This window comes from Rhinoderma darwinii, chromosome 12, assembly GCF_050947455.1.
Source record: "Rhinoderma darwinii isolate aRhiDar2 chromosome 12, aRhiDar2.hap1, whole genome shotgun sequence".
Taxonomy (NCBI): Eukaryota; Metazoa; Chordata; class Amphibia; order Anura; family Rhinodermatidae; genus Rhinoderma; species Rhinoderma darwinii.
The window spans coordinates 9,678,308-9,702,223 of NC_134698.1; the positions used below are offsets into that span (position 1 = coordinate 9,678,308).

The 23,916-nt window shown below is 46.2% G+C and overlaps 1 long non-coding RNA gene across 2 annotated transcripts in view; it reads right to left on the reverse strand.

Annotated features, from left to right (window-relative positions):
- LOC142664326 (uncharacterized) overlaps nt 1-23,916 on the reverse strand; it is a 109,401-nt gene that overhangs the window by 78,196 nt on the left and 7,289 nt on the right. For both annotated transcript variants that reach the window (XR_012851267.1, XR_012851268.1), the window contains exon 2: nt 21,001-21,072. This is a non-coding gene — a long non-coding RNA (uncharacterized LOC142664326). The remainder of the gene's footprint in view (nt 1-21,000; nt 21,073-23,916) is intronic.

Consider the following 23,916-nt stretch of genomic DNA (forward strand, 5'->3'; position numbering starts at 1 on the left):
CAGACATTTCTAGGAGGAATTACAGAGGAACGGCACTACATAGAGTTCTAAGAAAATGTTTCCAGAATTGTTATTTCATGGGGAATACAAGTAATTACTAAAATAGACATATCAGGAGTGTTGACAGGTCTTCCGTACCAACATTGAGTGCCAAATTAAAGTACAACAAAGAGTGCCACCATAATATGGCCATATAATGCCATACAGTAAACATAATAGTGCCGTATAGTACCCAAATAATACTATAGCCGGTGCCATGACTAACTGTGAGGTCCCATGCACACGACCGTAGAATTCGTCCGTAATTACGGACCCAAAATATAAGAAATGTCCTATTTTTTGCTTTTTACTGATCGTGCTCCCATACTTAGTTTGGGAGCATGGCCCGTAAATGCGGGCAGCTGTCCGAAGCCGCCAGCGGCCGGCCGTGCCTGTAATCACGGACCTTGATTACAGGCACAGTCGTGTGCAGGGGGCCTGACAGCAGAATAAAATAACAAAAATAAATTGCTGACCTGTTACATCACTCTTGGCATGTAAACATAGAAGGGTGGGGGACCACGGGAGCGGCAGGGAATTTTTATATTTATTTTATTACATATTCTATTGAGTTTTTTTTTTTTTAAACTCTTAGACAACCTTTATAAAATTTGAGATTCCTGAAAGATGTTTACAGTAGACTTTATAAGGTGGGTGGTGGAAACCCCAAAACGGTGGAGGGCCTAGGGCAAATGCGGCTTCTGTCTATGCTATAATCTGGCTCTGATTGTCCTAATCTTTGGCTTTATACGCTGTTTTGAGACAGAGATTCCTCTCAAAATTTAACTGGATGGTATACAGTATTGAGAGAAAATAAATATCTGCACTCCGCTGTGTTTTAGAGATAAGGGTTGGGGTCCCCAGAGGGGAGTCTTCTGTTCAGATCCCTAGCTTTTATCCAGAGTGGAGAGCATCTCTCGATCTGTATGACCTGTCCTGTCCTGTATTATACAGACAACCCATTGTTTGGTGTAATGCTTAATTTCACCTGTGGTGGTGCTGCAGGGAAATGTAACACTTACTGTCCAGGTTTCTCTACAGATTACAGCTGATCGCTGAAGGTTCAAGCAGTGGGGCACTTTGTGATAAATTTATTGCCAAGGGATCCTTCTAACAAGTAGGGATTTCTCAAAGCAGCACTTGTACTACCCTCAGTTCCTGCTGACAATTATCATTGTGCTATTGAAGCCGCAAGTCATAAAAATCCAGCATCTGTCTGTAAATTCTTTCCAAGCTGTTCCTTGAGCTCCCGGCACATGAGGTATTGAATTATTGTATCAGCTGCCGCTGGATGAGAACCCTCCAGAACCTCGTCATATTTATGTGATGACATATTCAGGCTGCACAGCTGTTTTATCAGGCCTGAGACAACTCACAGGACATCTGTCTCATCAAGGCCTTGTTCACACAGTGCAGATTTGCATGCATTTTTCAAGCCAAAACCAGCAACGGAACCTAAACAGAATATATCAATTAAGGCTTTAAAGTGTCTCCTGTTCTGGATCCAATTCTGGTTTTGGCCTAAAAAAAATGCATGCAAAATCTGCACTGTGTGAACAAGGCCCAGTACTTCTAAAAGGATCATCTCTTCCTTCCATATTGACGCAGAGATCTCAGGAAAGGATTACATACAGACCGCTTGCAGTGACAAGGACAATGGGGGAATTTAATAGCTAGATTTCTGGCACAGAGTTTTTGCACCAAAATTTAGTGACTTTTGTATTTTGACAGCACCTCTTTTCCAAAAAGTGGGTGGGGTTTAGAAAAGGGGTGTGGCTATAATTTATGCCAGAAACGGGTGTAAACTATAGCAGAAATCTATGACAGCTTGTAGCTGGTGTACATTTTTCTTTCAGGTGCATGGACGGCGGCCAGAGGCGCGCCTAGTTTAATAAGAGGCATGCGCCCCTTAATTAGACATCTTACTACAGTGATCTTTATATCAAAGCTGGCATATAAAACGCCAGTCTTAATAAATCTGCCCTAATGTTTACAATTGTATTAGTATCAGTGCCCACAAAGTACAGCACTATTTGCGGTATGTGGGCACGGTTTGAAATATTTTGGCACAGTATAGACCTGTGTGGATACTGTTTGGATGGCTAAGATTGGCAGTCTCTGGGCACTTCAGCTATTTAAGCAAATGTGAGCACTGTATGGCACTCTCTGAGCACCGTTTAGCTCAATGTCGGTGAATTTCCACTATTTTGGTACTGTTTCGCTTTAGGTGGACACTGGATTACACTCTCTGAGCACAGTCTGAATAATAAAGAATACACTATATACAAAAAAAATAAAAAATATATAAACATGTTCTATATATATATATATATATATATATATATATATATATATATATATATATATATAGCACTAACTGGGCACTATGTCGACTATCTGCAGTAACTGGATGCAAAGCTCTTTCCTTTCGAGACTTGGAGGTATGATAATCCTTAAAGGGGACCCGTCTCCCCTCCTTACGTATCTATTTTAGTAAATATTTGTATTCCCCATGAAATACCAATTCTGGAAGATATATTCTTAGAGCTCTACATTGTGCCTTCCTCTGTTATTCCTCCAAGAAATGTATGAATAAATTGACAACTTGTTAAAGAGGCGTGTCCCTACACAGTCTCACTCTGTCCAGCACCTTATTGGACAGCGTCAGCCTGTGTCGGGACACACCCCCTAACACCCAGTTGTCAATTTATTCATACATTTTTAGGAGCCATAACTGAGGAACAGCACAACGAAGAGTCCTAAGAAAAGATGCTCCAGAATTGGTATTTCCTTGTGAATATAATTATTTACTAAGACAGACATGTGGCGAGAGGTGACAGGTCTTCTTTAAGAATAGCATCTGTGTGGCTGGCACAGAAATGGGGGTATTGTTGCTATAACATATGTGTGAAGACATCCTACCCTCAAATAATTTTATTAAAAAGGTAACGAAAAACTTTTGACATGTCATAGTGACAGGTCAGAAGTTTTGATCGGTGAGGGTCGGAGCACTAAGACCCCCATCGATCGCTAAAATGAAGCGGGGGGAGCGCTCTACTGCTTAGCTTCTGAACGGCTTTTCTCTGAAAACCAAGCCAGCGATGTACGGACTTTCTATTGACTGCTCCGAGGAAAGCCGGTCTGAAACGAAGCGGCACAGCGTTCACCCAAACTGTGTCGCCTTATTTGAGGGATCGGTGGGGGTCTCAGTGCTCAGACCTACACCGATCAAAAACTTCTAACATGTCAAAAGTTTTTCAAAAAAGTTTCGTTACCCTTTAATGCCTTTCTTTGCCTTCCAGGGTACTGCCACCATGTTTTTAGCAAGCCATTGTAGATTACGGACATGAATGTTCATATCTCGGCTGACACCATTGTATTCTCATTATACACCAAGCGCCTGTTATTCAGCATATCAGTCTTCAGCGTCCAGACAGCCCTATTAATCCGCAACTCGATATTTCAACATCTGCTCCTCTGCTTTGAACATCTTTTCTTCACCTCTGAGCAATCCACCCACCTCTACAGAAAAAATAGAAACTGAATCCAATAATATTTTCCAGCCCTATAATAGAAGAGAATGGCTGATTTATTAAGTAGCACGCTTTGATGTCGGTTATAAATGACTCACGGATGAACACTTCTGGTGAAAATAGAACGGATGTCAGTATTTACCCACAGGATAATTGCGATAGCGCTGTTGTGTGGCTCGTCAGAAATATATAATATACACAGAGTAACGAAACTGGCAAAAAATAAAAAGTACCGGTCGGGCCACGCCCCCTTTTTGCATGCTACGCCATTGAACTAAAATGTATCCCCCGAGTCTGCTGTATATAATATGCCGCCATAGTGCACCCCACACAGTATAAAGCCCCCATAGTGCTCCCCACACAGTATATTGTCCCCATAGTGCTCCCCACAGTATAATGCCCCTATAACTGCCCTCCACACAGTATAATGCCCCTCTAGCTGCCATCCGCACAGAATAATGCCCCTATAACTGCCCTCCACACAGAATAATGCCCCTATAACTGCCCTCCACACAGTATAATGCCCCTATAACTGCCCTCCACACAGTATAATGCCCCTATAACTGCCATCCACACAGTATAATGCCCCTCTAGCTGCCATCCGCACAGAATAATGCCCCTATAACTGCCCTCCACACAGTATAATGCCCCTATAACTGCCCTCCACACAGAATAATGCCCCTATATCTGCCCTCCCCACAGTATAATGCCCCTCTAGCTGCCATCCGCACAGAATAATGCCCCTATAACTGCCCTCCACACAGAATAATGCCCCTATAACTGCCCTCCACACAGTATAATGCCCCTATAACTGCCCTCCACACAGTATAATGCCCCTATAACTGCCCTCCACACAGTATAATGCCCCTATAGCTGCCCCCACGCTGTATAATGCCCCTATAACTGCCCTCCACACAGTATAATGCCCTATATCTACCCTCCACACAGTATAATGCCCCTATATCTGCCCTCCACACAGAATAATGCCCTATATCTGCCCTCCACACAGTATAATGCCCCTATAGCTGCCCTCCACACAGTATAATGCCCCTATAACTGCCCTCCACACAGTATAATGCCCCTATAACTGCCATCCACACAGTATAATGCCCCTCTAGCTGCCATCCGCACAGAATAATGCCCCTATAACTGCCCTCCACACAGTATAATGCCCCTTTAACTGCCCTCCACACAGAATAATGCCCCTATAACTGCCCTCCACACAGTAGAATGCCCCTATTACTGCCCTCCACACAGTATAATGCCCCTATAACTGCCCTTCACAAAGTATAATGCCCCTATAACTGCCCTCCACACAGTATAATGCCCCTATAGCTGCCCTCCACAAAGTATAATGCCCCTATAACTGCCCTCCACACAGTATAATGCCCCTATAACTGCCATCCACACAGTATAATGCCCCTCTAGCTGCCATCCGCACAGAATAATGCCCCTATAACTGCCCTCCACACAGAATAATGCCCCTATAACTGCCCTCCACACAGTAGAATGCCCCTATAACTGCCCTCCACACAGTATAATGCCCATATAACTGCCCTTCACAAAGTATAATGCCCCTATAACTGCCCTTCACAAAGTATAATGCCCCTTAACTGCCATCCACACAGTATAATGCCCCTATAACTGCCCTCCACACAGAATAATGCCCCTATAACTGCCCTCCACACAGTAGAATGCCCCTATAACTGCCCTCCACACAGTATAATGCCCCTATAACTGCCCTTCACAAAGTATAATGCCCCTATAACTGCCCTCCACACAGTAGAATGCCCCTATAACTGCCCTCCACACAGTAGAATGCCCCTATAACTGCCCTCCACACAGTAGAATGCCCCTATAACTGCCTTCCACACAGTATAATGCCCCTATAACTGCCCTCCACACAGTATAATGCCCCTATATCTGCCCTCCACACAGTATAATGCCCCTATATCTTCCCTCCACACAGTATAATGCCCCTATAACTGCCCTCCACACAGAATAATGCCCCTATATCTGCCCTCCACACAGTATAATGGCCCTATATCTTCCCTCCACACAGTATAATGCCCCTATATCTGCCCTCCACACAGAATAATGCCCCTATAACTGCCCTCCACACAGTAGAATGCCCCTATAACTGCCTTCCACACAGTATAATGCCCCTATAACTGCCCTCCACACAGAATAATGCCCCTATATCTGCCCTCCACACAGTATAATGCCCCTATATCTTCCCTCCACACAGTATAATGCCCCTATATCTGCCCTCCACACAGTATAATGCCCCTATATCTGCCCTCCACACAGTATAATGCCCCTATAACTACCCTCCACACAGAATAATGCCCCTATATCTGCCCTCCACACAGTATAATGTCCCTATATCTGCCCTCCACACAGAATAATGCCCCTATATCTGCCCTCCACACAGTATAATGCCCCTATATCTTCCCTCCACACAGTATAATGCCCCTATAACTGCCCTCCACACAGTATAATGCCCCTATATCTGCCCTCCACACAGTATAATGCCCCTATAACTACCCTCCACACAGTATAATGCCCCTATATCTACCCTCCACACAGAATAATGCCCCTATATCTGCCCTCCACACAGTATAATGCCCCTATATCTTCCCTCCACACAGTATAATGCCCCTATAACTGCCCTCCACACAGTATAATGCCCCTATATCTGCCCTCCACACAGTATAATGCCCCTATATCTACCCTCCACACAGTATAATGCCCCTATATCTACCCTCCACACAGAATAATGCCCCTATATCTGCCCTCCACACAGTATAGTGCCCCTATATCTGCCCTCCACACAGTATAATGCCCCTATAACTGCCCTCCACACAGTATAATACCCCTATAACTGCCCTCCACACAGTAGAATGCCCCTATAACTGCCCTCCACACAGTATAATGCCCCTATAACTGCCCTCCACACAGTATAATGCCCCTATATCTACCATCCACACAGAATAATGCCCATATATCTACCATCCACACAGAATAATGCCCCTATAACTGCCCTCCACACAGTATAATGCCCCTATATCTGCCCTCCACACAGTATAATGCCCCTATAACTGCCCTCCACACAGTATAATGCCCCTATAACTGCCCTCCACACAGTATAATGCCCCTATAACTGCCCTCCACACAGTATAATGCCCCTATAACTGCCCTCCACACAGTAGAATGCCCCTATAACAGCCCTCCACACAGTATAATGCCCCTATATCTACCATCCACACAGAATAATGCCCCTATAACTGCCCTCCACACAGTAGAATGCCCCTATAACTGCCCTCCACACAGTAGAATGCCCCTATAACTGCCCTCCACACAGTATAATGCCCCTATAACTGCCCTCCACACAGTATAATGCCCCTATAACTGCCCTCCACACAGTATAATGCCCCTATATCTTCCCTCCACACAGTATAATGCCCCTATATCTTCCCTCCACACAGTATAATGCCCCTATAACTGCCCTCCACACAGTATAATGCCCCTATATCTGCCCTCCCCACAGTATAATGCCGCTATATCTTCCCTCCACAGTAGAATGCCCCTATAACTGCCCTCCACACAGTAGAATGCCCCTATAACTGCCCTCCACACAGTAGAATGCCCCTATAACTGCCCTCCACACAGTATAATGCCCCTTTAACTGCCCTCCACACAGTAGAATGCCCCTATAACTGCCCTCCACACAGTATAATGCCCCTATAACTGCCCTCCACACAGTATAATGCCCCTATAACTGCCCTCCACACAGTATAATGCCCCTATAACTGCCCTCCACACAGTAGAATGCCCCTATAACAGCCCTCCACACAGTATAATGCCCCTATATCTACCATCCACACAGAATAATGCCCCTATAACTGCCCTCCACACAGTAGAATGCCCCTATAACTGCCCTCCACACAGTAGAATGCCCCTATAACTGCCCTCCACACAGTATAATGCCCCTATAACTGCCCTCCACACAGTATAATGCCCCTATAACTGCCCTCCACACAGTATAATGCCCCTATATCTTCCCTCCACACAGTATAATGCCGCTATATCTTCCCTCCACAGTAGAATGCCCCTATAACTGCCCTCCACACAGTAGAATGCCCCTATAACTGCCCTCCACACAGTAGAATGCCCCTATAACTGCCCTCCACACAGTATAATGCCCCTATAACTGCCCTCCACACAGTATAATGCCCCTTTAACTGCCCTCCACACAGTAGAATGCCCCTATAACTGCCCTCCACACAGTATAATGCCCCTATAACTGCCCTCCACACAGTATAATGCCCCTATAACTGCCCTCCACACAGTATAATGCCCCTATAACTGCCCTCCACACAGTATAATGCCCCTATAACTGCCCTCCACACAGTATAATGCCCCTATATCTGCCCTCCACACAGTAGAATGCCCCTATAACTGCCCTCCACACGGTATAATGCCCCTATAACTGCACTCCAAACAGTATAATGCCCCTATATCTACCATCCACACAGAATAATGCCCCTATATCTTCCCTCCACACAGTAGAATGCCCCTATATCTTCCCTCCACACAGTAGAATGCCCCTATAACTGCCCTCCAGAAAGTATAATGCCCCTATAGCTGCCCTCCACACAGTATAATGCCCCTATAGCTGCCCTCCACACAGTATAATGCCCCTATAACTGCCCTCCACACAGAATAATGCCCCTATATCTGCCCTCCACACAGTATAATGCCCCTATAACTGCCCTCCACACAGTATAATGCCCCTATATCTACCATCCCCACAGAATAATGCCCCTATAACTGCCCTCCACACAGTATAATGCCCCTATAACTGCCCTCCACACAGTATAATGCTCCTATAACTGCCATCCACACAGTAGAATGCCCTCCACACAGTATAATGCCCCTATAACTGCCCTCCACACAGTAGAATGCCCCTATAACTGCCCTCCACACAGTATAATGCCCCTATAACTGCCCTCCACACAGTAGAATGCCCCTATAACTGCCCTCCACACAGTATAATGCCCCTATAACTGCCCTCCACACAGTATAATGCCCCTATAACTGCCCTCCACACAGTAGAATGCCCCTATAACTGCCCTCCACACAGTAGAATGCCCCTATAACTGCCCTCCACACAGTATGCCCCTAGAACTGCCCTCCACACAGTAGAATGCCCCTATAACTGCCCTCCACACAGTATAATGCCCCTATAACTGCCCCCACACAGTATAATGCCCCTTTAACTGCCCTCCACACAGTAGAATGCCCCTATAACTGCCCTCCACAAAGTATAATGCCCCTATAACTGCCCTCCACACAGTAGAATGCCCCTATAACTGCCCTCCACACAGTAGAATGCCCCTATAACTGCCCTCCACACAGTATAATGCCCCTATAACTGGCCTCCACACAGTAGAATGCCCCTATAACTGCCCTCCACACAGTATAATGCCCCTTTAACTGCCCTCCACACAGTAGAATGCCCCTATAACTGCCCTCCACAAAGTATAATGCCCCTATAACTGCCCTCCACACAGTATAATGCCCCTATAACTGTCCTCCACAAAGTATAATGCCCCTATAACTGCCCTCCACACAGTATAATGCCCCTATAACTGCCCTCCACACAGTATAATGCCCCTATAACTGCCCTCCACACAGTATAATGCCCCTATAACTGCCCTCCACACAGTAGAATGCCCCTATATCTGCCCTCCACACAGTAGAATGCCCCTATAACTGCCCTCCACACAGTATAATGCCCCTAACTGCCCTCCACACAGTAGAATGCCCCTATAACTGCCCTCCACACAGTATAATGCCCCTATAACTGCCCTCCACACAGTATAATGCCCCTATAACTGCCCTCCACACAGTATAATGCCCCTATATCTACCATCCACACAGAATAATGCCCCTATAACTGCCCTCCACACAGTATAATGCCCCTATAACTGCCCTCCACACAGTATAATGCCCCTATAACTGCCATCCACACAGTAGAATGCCCTCCACACAGTATAATGCCCCTATAACTGCCCTCCACACAGTAGAATGCCCCTATAACTGCCCTCCACACAGTATAATGCCCCTATAACTGCCCTCCACACAGTATAATGCCCCTATATCTGCCCTCCACACAGTATAATGCCCCTATATCTGCCCTCCACACAGTATAATGCCCCTATAACTGCCCTCCACACAGTATAATGCCCCTATATCTGCCCTCCACACAGTATAATACCCCTATAACTGTCCTCCACACAGTATAATGCCCCTATATCTGCCCTCCACACAGTATAATGCCCCTATAACTACCCTCCACACAGTATAATGCCCCTATATCTGCCCTCCACACAGAATAATGCCCCTATATCTGCCCTCCACACAGTATAATGCCCCTATATCTGCCCTCCACACAGTATAATGCCCCTATATCTGCCCTCCACACAGTATAATTCCCCTATATCTGCCCTCCACACAGTATAATGCCCCTATATCTGCCCTCCACACAGTATAATGCCCCTATATCTGCCCTCCACACAGTATAATGCCCCTATAACTACCCTTCACACAGTATAATGCCCCTATATCTACCCTCCACACAGAATAATGCCCTATATCTGCCCTCAACACAGTATAATGCCCCTATATCTGCCCTCCACACAGTATAATGCCCCTATAACTGCCCTCCACACAGTATAATGCCCCTATAACAGCCCTCCACACAGTATAATGCCCCTATATCTACCATCCACACAGTATAATGCCCCTATATCTACCATCCACACAGAATAATGCCCCTATATCTACCATCCACACAGAATAATGCCCCTATAACTGCCCTCCACACAGTAGAATGCCCCTATAACTGCCCTCCACACAGTATAATGCCCCTATAACTGCCCTCCACACAGTATTATGCCCCTCTAGTTGCCCTCCACACAGAATAATGCCCCTATATCTGCCCTCCACACAGTATAATGCCCCTATAACTGCCCTCCACACAGTATAATGCCCCCATAACTGCCCTCCACACAGTATAATGCCCCTATAACTGCCCTTCACACAGTATAATGCCCCTATAACTGCCCTCCACACAGTAGAATGCCCCTATAACTGCCCTCCACACAGTAGAATGCCCCTATAACTGCCCTCCACACAGTAGAATGCCCCTATAACTGCCCTCCACACAGTATAATGCCCCTATAACTGGCCTCCAAACAGTATAATGCCCCTATAACTGCCCTCCACACAGTATAATGCCCCTATATCTTCCCTCCACACAGTATAATGCCCCTATAACTGCCCTCCACACAGTATAATGCCCCTATAACTGGCCTCCAAACAGTATAATGCCTCTATATCTTCCCTCCACACAGTAGAATGCCCCTATATCTTCCCTCCACACAGTATAATGCCCCCATAACTGTCCTCCACACAGTATAATGCCCCTATATCTTCCCTCCACACAGTAGAATGCCCCTATAACTGCCCTCCACAAAGTATAATGCCCCTATAGCTGCCCTACACACAGTATAATGCCCCTATAGCTGCCCTCCACACAGTATAATGCCCCTATAACTGCCCTCCACACAGAATAATGCCCCTATATCTGCCCTCCACAGTATAATGCCCCTAACTGCCCTCCACACAGTAGAATGCCCCTATAACTGCCCTCCACACAGTATAATGCCCCTATAACTGCCATCCACACAGTATAATGCCCCTATATCTACCATCCACACAGAATAATGCCCCTATAACTGCCCTCCACACAGTATAATGCCCCTATAACTGCCCTCCACACAGTATAATACCCCTATAACTGCCCTCCACACAGTATAATGGCCCTATATCTGCCCTCCACACAGTAGAATGCCCCTATAACTGCCCTCCACACAGTATAATGCCCCTATATCTTCCCTCCACACAGTAGAATGCCCCTATAACTGCCCTCCACAAAGTATAATGCCCCTATAGCTGCCCTCCACACAGTATAATGCCCCTATAGCTGCCCTCCACACAGTATAATGCCCCTATAACTGCCCTCCACACAGAATAATGCCCCTATACCTGCCCTCCACACAGTATAATGCCCCTTACTGCCCTCCACACAGTAGAATGCCCCTATAACTGCCCTCCACACAGTATAATGCCCCTATAACTGCCCTCCACACAGTAGAATGGCCCTATAACTGCCCTCCACACAGTAGAATGTCCCTATAACTGCCCTCCACACAGTATAATGCCCCCATAACTGCCCTCCACACAGTATAATGCCCCTATATCTACCATCCACACAGAATAATGCCCCTATAACTGCCCTCCACACAGTATAATGCCCCTATATCTACCATCCACACAGTATAATGCCCCTATAACTGTCCTCCACACAGTAGAATGCCCCTATAACTGCCCTCCACACAGTATAATGCCCCTATATCTACCATCCACACAGTAGAATGCCCTCCACACAGTATAATGCCCCTATAACAGCCCTCCACACAGTATAATGCCCCTATATCTGCCCTCCACACAGTATAATGCCCCTATATCTGCCCTCCACACAGTATAATGCCCCTATAACTGCCCTCCACACAGTATAATGCCCCTATAACTGCCCTCCACATAGTATAATGCCCCTATATCTGCCCTCCACACAGTATAATGCCCCTATTACTGCCCTCCACACAGTATAATGCCCCTATATCTGCCCTCCACACAGTATAATGCCCCTATAACTGTCCTCCACACAGTATAATGCCCCTATATCTGCCCACCACAGTATAATGCCCCTATATCTGCCCTCCACACAGTATAATGCCCCTATAACTACCCTCCACACAGTATAATGCCCCTATATCTACCCTCCACACAGAATAATGCCCCTATAATAACCCTCCACACAGTATAATGCCCCTATATCTGCCCTCCACACAGTATAATGCCCCTATATCTGCCCTCCACACAGTATAATGCCCCTATATCTGCCCTCCACACAGTATAATGCCCCTATAACTTCCCTCCACACAGTAGAATGCCCCTATAGCTGCCCTCCACACAGTATAATGCCCCTATAGCTGCCCTCCACACAGTATAATGCCCCTATAACTTCCCTCCACACAGTAGAATGCCCCTATAGCTGCCCTCCACACAGTATAATGCCCGTGAGAATCTGGCAATACATAGTAAGGCCCCATGCACACAGCCATGCCCGTAATCATGGCCCGCATGTTCGGACAAAGTATGGAAGCACGGCCCGTAAAATGCAAAAAAAACGGATATGTTCCATAATTTTCGGAACATTTCTACAGCACGGACACCCATCCGTAGCGATACGAAAAGGTGTCCACGGCCAATAGAACTGAATGGGTCCGTAATTGCGGACTGTCTTACGGTCCGCAATTACGGAGAGTTTTTACGGTCGTGTGCATTGGGCCTAAATGGTAGAGCAGGGACCTTACGGCTGCCTGCTCTACCACTGGATTCATCTGTATCTACGTCTTGAGGACGCAAATACACTAGAAACTGTGTTAAAAATAAAAAACAAATTAAAAAAAACGAATGCGCAATAATTGGTTAATTGTGCTGAATTTCGGTTTAGGTTATTTTTCAATTCATTGCCCATTCCCAAGTACAGGGTTGTTAAAGAGGTTCAATGTGTGATTGGTGGGGGTGTAACCCCCCTATACTCCCACTAATAACAAAAATGTATAGTCCAACCCCTAAGACCCCCCCCCACTGATCAGCACAACAAAGGGGCTCTCAACTATCTCCGCACCATTCACTTAAATGGAGCTGAACTGCAGTACCAGACACAGCCACACACAACGCTGTGGCATCTTCATTTGCTGATCGGTAGGGTCCCAGTAGATAGATGCTCTTAGCTGCTGTTTATTGGGCACAAATCCACCCGCTATTGTAATATGCCCTAATGTAAAGGGGCCCAAACCCAATGGCAGGGTCCCTTTAAATTGTACTGACATCTGTCATATCACTTTGCCAATTCTCAGTCATGAGTTATAAAATATGCCTGAACAAATGCGGTCCGTGTGGGCTGTTTCCCGTCCCGTGTAATATATTATATTCCTGACAAACTTCTCCTGCCTTGTATACAGAGGAGGCACTTCTGCCTAAGGCCTGAGATCCCATGCAAAGAATTAAAACGTCAAGTCCGTAAGATACACACAGCTTGAAATTTAAACATATCACGGTGTTATTTAGATGTAATATATACATTTGATGCTCGTACAGTCTCCTGGATCCATGTCCACAGCCGTGTCTGCGAGGGGACAGCGCAAACCTGTTCTATGTCAATGGTTTGGAATATACTGTATATACACAAGTGAAACGCTCTGCTCCTACATAATTCAGTGAATTTTTCATGTAATCACCGAGCTGGCCAAGCCAAAGCTTTTACTGCCAAAACTTCCAGGCTCTAACCCTATGTAGATAATTCCTTTAAAGGTGGCTATAGACACAAAGGATCGGCATCGCATAACCAAATCTTTCAATATCGGATCATTTCGCCGCATGCTAGAATAGGGATCAGTTTCACGAGGGTAGAGTGGGCAGGTTGCCGTAAAATGACGCAAAAAAAAAAAGAAAAACCAGGTTAGCGACAACAAAAATGTAATAGCCTAGATAAAAGCACTGATGGTTCCCAGCCATGCCCACAAATTTAATGGAACACTCTGGGCAAAACTGATACACTGTATTATACCAAGTAAGGGGTTGAGGGGGCGGTGCATGACACAGGGATTCAAAAAACATAAATGAGAAAATACTTGTGTCATGCTCCGCCCCTTCAGGCACTGCACTAGTCATAACACAGTGTAGCAGTTCCTTAAAAGAAGCGTCACGTCTACAGTAATTATTTTAGTGGCTGCATGTGTACCCATAAAAGGCCTTCAAAGTCCCGATTAGGAGACAGAGTATATCTCAGGTTATACATATATGAGCCCCTCTTACCCTTTCCAAAAATCTGTGGAATGGAGAGGAATCAAGTGACCAGTTGCTTCACAGATTCTGTAAAGCAGACAGTCAGGTGATCTAAGGAATGATCCCTGAAAATTAAGGTGGCCCTACACTTTAGATAGCTGTCGGCCAAACGCTCATTAGGCCGACAACTGTTCCTCTCGACCCCTTATATGTAGGCATGCTCAGCTGCTGACATCACGCCCAATTCGGATTTCACCCCAGTGGGGGAATTCGGGACACCTCAATACACATTAGATGGTCGTCTGGCTTAGACAACGTAGGTCTAATGTGCATAGTGCTAAGAAAGGCTACTTGACATATAAGCAGCGCAATTCTCGGCCGCCCAAACTGGGAACATTCAGTGAACATTTTATGGGAACCGCTACAACTGGGTTTGGCTGGTGAGCGGTGATAGATCTTCTCTAACACAGTTGTCATCAGAAACCGGTTGAAGGTAGATAGCCTATCTAATAAGTGTATCTACCTAGAACTAAAAGGAGAGGTTTCCAAAATTTTTAATGAGGGACTTTCATTAAAACTAGTGCAAGGACAAAGGCAGTGCATGCAGTAGCTATAGGGGCCCAGTCCCAGTTGGTCCCATCACTTTTACTTCTAGGTGGTGAGAACCTGTGCAGGACGAGTCTCTCCAGTACATTGTTAGCAAAACAACCGGGTAAGGAATTAGCCCAATGGTCATGTAAAGGATGTGAAGAGGGAAACAAACACGAGACCTTTCAGTCCTGGCCGTAAAAACTCCTCATTATAGGGCCCCCAGTTTGAGCTTAGCTATGGGGTCACCCGGTCTTCTGTGTACACCACTGTCCAGTTCTCATTATTTTCGGACTCTCTTTGGAAAAAGAAAGCAGCTATCTGATAAGTTGTCATGGACAACTATTCTACTTTTTGTCTCTTGCCACATTGATCCATGAATTAGACAGGCTCTTGGCTGGGAAATTTAGAACAACGAAGACTGAAGAAGCTAGAGGAGGAACATCTTAATTCTCAACATCAGAGCCAAATGTAAAAAGTAAACATTTTCCAAGTGAAGGCCTCAGTAGGAAGTTCAAGTAAAGTCCAAGCCCTTCCTGATTACTCCATCACTAGTGTTCACCGATTTCGTGTCTGGTGGTGGCAAATCATCCAGTCTTACTGAAGTTAGGAGGACGGGTTGCATTTCTGATGTTCTAGGTTTGACCAGAGCAGATTTGTTTGCCAAACTGAAGAACCTTTTGAACATTCATTGGTCCAGCAAAGTCATCTGATAACCAGGCGCCCAGTGTGTGGGGACATACAGGAACATATACATGCATATAGTGGACATTGGTAATGTGTTTTACTCATCATCATCTTAATGACCATCAATGATAGATATGGACCCACACGTGGATGTGGACGTGTGAAGATTTTGGATGAACTTACACAATTGTTTTGCATACATCCAGCTGTAGACATACAAGACTGGACCATTTCTTGCTGTTCCATGACACGGCTAAGCATACAGATGTGGCGATGTCACGTGCTATGTTGGAGAAGTTCTTCTAGTGACCGATATATCAGACAGGAGAGAGAAGACGGGCGAAACAGAATCGGTCGCAAAACAACAGAGAACTTTTTCCCTTAAAGGAGTTGTCCCAGAAATAACGAAAAATAAATAAATAAATCAGGCAGAATATAGTGCATGACAATCCCTTTCCAGCAAAACTGGGATCAGTCCTGGATATTACATGGATCCAGAGATCTCCCCCAGGGGCGTAGCTAAAGACTCATGGGCCCTGGTGCAAGAATTCAGCTTGGGCCCCCCTACCCCTTCCCAACAGCACCAGACCTCTGCGCACGCCTATGCCCAGCCTCCTGGCCCGACAGACCCCATGAATGCTTCCACAGTAAAATGTTCCCCATAGCTGACCCCACAGTATAATGCCCCATAGCTGCCACATACAGTATAATGCCCCCCATAGCTGTCCCATACAGTATAAACCCCCCATACAGTATAAACCCCCATACAGTATAACCCCCCCATACATTATAATTCCCTCCATAGCTGTTCCATACAGTATAATGACCCCATACAGTATAATGCCCCCCATACAGTATAATGCCCTCCTCAGCTGTCCTATACAGTATAATGCCCCCATACAGTATAATGCCCCCTCAGCAGCTACCATATGAGCCCCCCACCTATACCCAGTATAATGCCCCCATATGAGCCCCCCTCCCATACCCAGTATAATGCCCCCATATGAGCCCCCCTCCCATACCCAGTATAATGCCCCCATATGAGCCCCCCTCCCATACCCAGTATAATGCCCCCATATGAGCCCCCCTCCCATACCCAGTATAATGCCCCAATATGTGCCCCCCTCATATACCAGTATAATTCCCCCACATGAGCCCCCTCCCATACCCAGTATAATGGCCGCATATGTACGTACCTAATAGAAAAATAATAACATAATTACTTACCTATCCCCGTTCCCACGATGGGTGGAGAATCCTTCTCCTCCGCTCTGTGCCGTGAGTGACTCGGCGCAAGAAGGTGCAATTACGTCACTACATCGCGCCTGCCTGTGCCGAGCCGCTCAGTGAATGCTAGAGCAAGGCTCCAGCATTGCACTGAACTGTATTTGCGTCCTGAGGACGCAAATACAGTTGGAAGCGCGGTCAGCGGTGTGTGGCAACAGGGCCCCGGTGGGCCCCCCAGGCTTGGGGGCCCAGTCACAGCTGCAACCGTTGCGACCTCTATAGCTACACCACTGATCTCCCCATTCATTGCTTCAATTGCTCTGCTAGATTTTCTTCAGGCTGGCAGCTCAGGGGGCGTGTCCTTTCTGCTGCAGAGAAGTCATTTTCTATTGGCTGGTTGGGGAGAGGAACTGAGCATGTGCGTCCTCCCTCAATCAGCTCAGTAGCAGGATGTGCACATTACTATACAGACTGAACACCAGGGGGCGCCATTATAATGAAGTAAAGGGGATATCTCACAACTGCAGCATTTTTGTAACATAAGGTAAATTACAAAACTAATACATTTTTAATGCTGAATTATATTGCATGAAGGGGTCTACAGTGCTTGAAATGCAACAATCTTCTTTAGATCATAGCTCCGAATTTTCCTTATGTCCATGCTATGTTGGGTACTTCATTAAGCTCAATGGAACTGTAATACCCATGCACTTAAAGGGGGAATATAAGATTAGAAAAACATGGCTGCTTTCTTCCAAGAACAGCGCCAAACCCGTCCACGGATTGCGTCTGGTATTGAAGCTCAGCTCCATTAAAGTGAACAAGGCTAAGCTGCAATACCAGGCACATACTGTGTACAAGTGTGGCGCTGTTTTTAGATTAAAGCAGCCCCTTTAATAGAGTCTTAATAAAACTCTCCGAGCTATGAGCTAAATGGCCGAGGTGCGGAGTAGAGTGCCATAAGCGTCTTCATTATAGTGGTCGTGGGTATCTGAACTCAAAGAACTCCACGTCTTTATTGACATGTCAAAAAAAATAGCCAAGAGTGGGGAGATCTAAAATATACAGTATAATAAAATCTATATACAAATATTTATAACTAGTCGTAATGATAGTCATTGAGTCTCAAGTAAGGATTTTATTATATAACTGATGGAAAGTCCTTAAGTGGCGAGCGGTGTCCTCGATGTAGCGAAGCCACGGGACAGTGCAGTCTGTTCCCCGCATAAATCATGATAAACGGTTCCCCTTAGCGACTCCCTTATTTACAGAGGGATTAGTTAGATTCATAGAACGGATCCCACAAGATGGATCTGATAATGGCCGAGTGTCCAGTCCGGTCTGGGTCTTCTCATACATAAGTGGAGCAGAGAGTTCTCTTATATAATGAACCTTCTGATTAATGAAGCTTTCCTGCCTCCCAAATGAGCTGTTTAAGCATCTAATTGACATTTGTAGGGTCATCCGGTTTTCTTGCCAAGTAACAATTATGCAGCGAGGGTTTGGACACAGGAGGGAAATTTCCGATTCAGACGGATACAAAGATAGAGACGGTTTCTATTGACTGTAACGTCTTTGGATTTTAAAGGGATTTTTGAGGGTCAGATATTGAACCCTCAACTAACCTGTAAAAATATGCCATAAATGTCTGTCATCAGAATATGCCCTCCAGGATGTATCCCACCCATAGAGCTACCTATATGAATAAAGGGTAGACATGTACATAAACAAACCGGTCCCTCTAAGAGCCCCACAACAGTGCCGGCCACAGAAGCCCCATAACCATGCCTGCCACAGAAGCCCCATAACCATGCCTGCCACAGAAGCCCCATAACCATGCCTGCCACCGGGATCCACGCGACAGGGCCCGCCACCGGGATCCACGCGACAGGGCCCGCCACCGGGATCCACGCGACAGGGCCCGCCACCGGGATCCACGCGACAGGGCCCGCCACCGGGATCCACGCGACAGGGCCCGCCACCGGGATCCACGCGACAGGGCCCGCCACCGGGATCCCCGCGACAGGGCCCGCCACCGGGATCCACGCGACAGGGCCCGCCACCGGGATCCACGCGTCAGGGTCCGCCACCGGGATCCACGCGACAGGGCCCGCCACCGGGATCCACGCGACAGGGCCCGCCACCGGGATCCACGCGACAGGGCCCGCCACCGGGATCCACGCGACAGGGCCCGCCACCGGGATCCACGCGACAGGGCCCGCCACCGGGATCCCCGCGACAGGGCCCGCCACCGGGATCCCCGTGACAGGGCCCGCCACCGGGATCCCCGCGACAGGGCCGTGTTCAGGTTTTCGTTGCTTTGCTCGTATAAAGAGCAGAACAATGAAAATACCGGAAGCTCAGGCTCTGTTGCGTGATGGAAATCATCGATGCCCAACGGAACCATGGGACATGTTTTCTGTCATATTGCCCAGCAGAATAGCACAGTGTGCTGCCTATTTTGTCGGGCAAAAACAACAAACTCTGTGAGGAGGCCCATAACGCAGATATGAACAGCCTCTAAATGGCCTGGCACTTGGTCAGATTACAGCGAGTTTGTTATAATTGGTTGCACACTGACAATGTAACATTCAATAGGCAGCCAATAGCTATTAGTAAACAGGATCCAAATGACTAAATTCAATTATAGAACCAAAAAGTTTTAGAAAAAGCATTTACTCATTGAGCAACCAGGGTTAGGTTTACAGCTGGATACAAGAATACATTTTCTATCCATCCATATGGTCTTGTGCAAAAGTTTGGGCGCAGAACGTCAAATGACAACAGGCGATCAATGTTAGATCCCAAAAAAAAAAACCTTGAAAGTTCCTGCTTCTAATAAGACTATAACTAATAATAATGGTGTAGTAAAAAGGTTGGCATATGGACATCATAAAGGGTTGTCCCCCCATTCAGAACCCCTCCTCTATAAACCCGTCTGTGTATTACATGGTTGGCTATTTATCCGAATATACGGCGTGTAATACTACATTTCTCCTGCAGAGGCCACTGCAGGGAAAATCTATAGTTGATCACTGCTGATCGCCAGGGATTTACTTTTAAAAAGAGGTTGTCATCGTAAGACAACACTTTTAAGGGATTATATAAATAGCAGTTCCCTACTATATTCTTTAAATGGGGTTGTCCATTGATCTGCGCCATTTTCCGCCATAACCAATAACTATGGACATTCCAGGAACATACATGATCCACAAACAGGCACCATGTGAATTTTTTTTTAAATGTTCTCCCTATTATACTAATATCTCCTGCTAAACTGTAAGACCCCTGCACTCGCAGACCGGCACCATGTATAACAGGAACCCTTTTTAGATGGTGACATCATCCAGAACAAATTGAAAAGATCGGATTACCTTTTTTGTAAACTACATCTCCAGCCAAGGAATCACCAGCAGAAATAGAGGCTCTTCATCCATCTCCGGCCAGAAAACGGCCTGATGGATGATCGCTAGGCAGCCATTTTTCCTCAATAGCTCCAGTCTTTCTTGGCGCCAAGCCATGTATTTTGGCACGCAGTAGCAGTTGTTGCTGGTTTGAAGATGTGTGAAACTTGTGTCTTCATTTCATTTCCACCCCACATAATAACATCATCATTGTCGAGTTTATTATATGTAATTTAACGTGAAGCGACTGATGACTACTGGCGGGGATGGCAGTGATGTTCTCTGGAAACGTTGGCAATGAGAAAATGCTCCTAGGCTTCTACAATACATAGGTCTCACCTGCCTGCAGCAAATGAAGCCACACCCCAAACTGAAAACGATCGACCACAAGGAGAACATGCTAAACATGGCGGCAAGGGGCTGTGCATATTTGGCGTATCTGTGGGCATCGTCTTCATACGAAAATGGCAATAGGGATCACCTAGTTTCCAGCATCCCCACATTGATCAACAGGTTGGTATAAAGGAGATTGCACCCACCTGCCCAATTGCAGTAAATCTCAGGAGTCTGTTTAGGCAATGGCCATTCTGGGGAGACCTGCTAGTGTCACTCTGTAAAAAAAAAAGAGAAGTCGTAGATTTAGTGTAATTCACAAAGACGAAGTTCTAGTTTAAAAGTCTATGCATACCGCCCAACTTTCAAGTATTGCAAAGGGGGACACATTTTTCACCTGCTAAGCCACGCCTCTAACCCCGCCCACCACTGCTTATACACACCCAGTTCCGCCCACAAAGTATCATGCTCCCATAGTGCCTCCCCACATTATAATTCCCCCATAGAACCCCCCACACAGTATAATGCCCTATAGCTGCCCCCACACAGGATAATGCCCCCTCATATGCGGCCATACAGTATAACACCCCCACAGGTGCCCACATACAGTATAATGCCCCAACACAGCATCATGCCCCATAGATGCACCCATACAGTATAATGCCCCCTTAGCTGCCACTATACAGCATCATGCCCCATAGATGCCCCCTTAGCTGCCACTATACAGTATAATGCCCTCATAGTGCCTAATTAAAAATAAATACTTCCCTAGCCCCGTTCACATCTTAAGTGGAGGAGATCTCTCTGCTCCTCCATTCTGTGCTATGAGTGGCTCACGCAGACAGGCGCGATGACGTCACTGCATCATGCCTGTCCGTGCTAAGCCGCTCATAGCCGGCAGTACATAGTAAATGGTAAAGCAGGGAGCTGACAGTTCCCTGCTTCACCACTGGTTCCACTGTATCTGCATCCTGAGGACAACTGTATCTGCATCCTGAGGATGCAGGTACAGTTGAAACCAGGACAAACCACCGGCCGCCTGGGACAGCAGGATACCGACCAGAATATAGGACTGTTACTCTGAATCCGGGACGGTTGGGAGGTATGTGCCCGGCATGGAAAAAAAAAAAACAGTGATTCGACGTATATTAGATTATTAATCTTAGCAAATAGTTCTATATGTTCTGATTACTAATCCCAGAACTATCCACATACACCCATCTGCAGCGAGAACCTGCCCTGCAATACACATACCCACCTGACTTATTGAATGGGGCGCTAGTAACTGTAAAGTTATAGTCCAGGTCTAGCAAGCACTGACATGTGAGGTGCCATATATTTGTCATTTATTTCAAGCCAAGTTATTCCATACAAAGGTATACAATAAAAAAAAAACGTATACTGAGTGGTATACGTTATGTTTTTTACAATGGAAGCCTATTAGCGATGTATCCCACTGTATTCCCTTTACAATGCAATACATTTCGGCCTTCCATTGTTGAAATATTTCCAACGTAGGGCTCCAATTGAGTGTCAACAGAGCCTTACCTTACAGCCTGTATTATGCTCAAGAGCTGAATTCACAATTCTGCTGGCTGCTATCGGAAACAGGTTGTTGTCAGACACATCATCAACAAGTTAGCTGAGAACCTACATCTGGTTACTGTGCCTGGTAACCTCTGTGCAGACAGTGAACAAACAGAAAATGCTGTAAAATATCAGCTCTGAAGTCTGCCGATTTATGAATTCAGCTCTGGAGTATAAAACAAGCTGTAACGTAGGATCAGTACAGGATAAGTAATGTAATGCATTTACAACACTACTTGTTATGTAGATGAATTCTATATGTAAACAGTAAAATGCTGTATACAGGTGGGTGCTCTCTATAAAAGGGCTTTCCCACTATATTACATCCTAAAACAGGATAGCAGATGCCACAGATGAAATATAGAAATCCTCTTTTCTTCTCCTCCCATAATTCCCTTATATGGGATGTACCTATAGCACTGCTCAGCATCCTGATTCATGAATAGAATGCCAGAACTACAGTAAAGACTGACACTTGCGCAGACAAACCAATAAAAGAAAGGTAGCAAAGAAGGAACGCAACGCTGCGTCATATTGTGGACGGTCTATGGAAGAGCTGGGTGACTCGAAGTAAATTGTTATGGCCTTCACGCAGAATTTGTGATAAGTTTACATGGATTCATGGCCTGATTTCTCCTTTTGACAGAATTCTTCCCATCCCTTTCTCCAGAGGGAAAAAACAGCTCTGCACGTTCTCCCTCTGCCGTGAACGCTAGCTCTGTGCCAAGCAATTTCCTAGTGTGATCAGTGCAGGGGGTGCAGGGTGCCAGATTCGAGCTCAGAGTTTCCAGAGACGAGTCCGCTGCCTGCAGCCCAGGAGGAGAGGTCGCTGTCCTGGCGAGGAGCAGCGGGTCTCTGCCTGGATTTACTGTATGTGTGTCAGTTCTGGGGAGAGGCTGCGGCGCAGTATGGGCCGGAGTATTCCTGGTGTGATTTCCCCAGGGTTGTACTCCGCTCCTGCTGTGGGTACTGCCAAAGAATGAAGCCTTTTTACAGCCCGCACCTGTCTGCTTCACAGTTCATTATCACCCCATGCGCTGGATGAGCAACATGGTGATTTTGCTGGATGGCCTAGTGACCCCATAGCGCACGGTAACATTTATTTAACCCTATGGTTGCGGATCCTATCCTCCATTTAGAACTCCGCACATTTCAGATGGCAATACAGCATAAAAAAAATTATCTGGGTTGTGCCAGTGCCCAGGACCGGATTACGTTGGATGTCGCCCTATCTGTTGTTACTCCCCCACCTTACCCCTATAATGTTTGCCATACAGTGTACAAATAACCACCATACCCTGCAAAAATAATATACAGTACAATGCCTAACTAGCAATACCGCACCATACATGCCAGTGCCCAAAAGGGTTGTTAGCTAGCTTTCCAACTTTACCTCCTCACCTGGGCTCTCTCACTGCTCGGCCAGGTTAAGTGTCAGTCTTCACTGTAGTCCTCTCGTTATATTCATATACTAGGAAGATCAATTTTTTTTAGACAGAGGGGACATTCACTGTCCCCTGGTCCTTTGTAAAGTC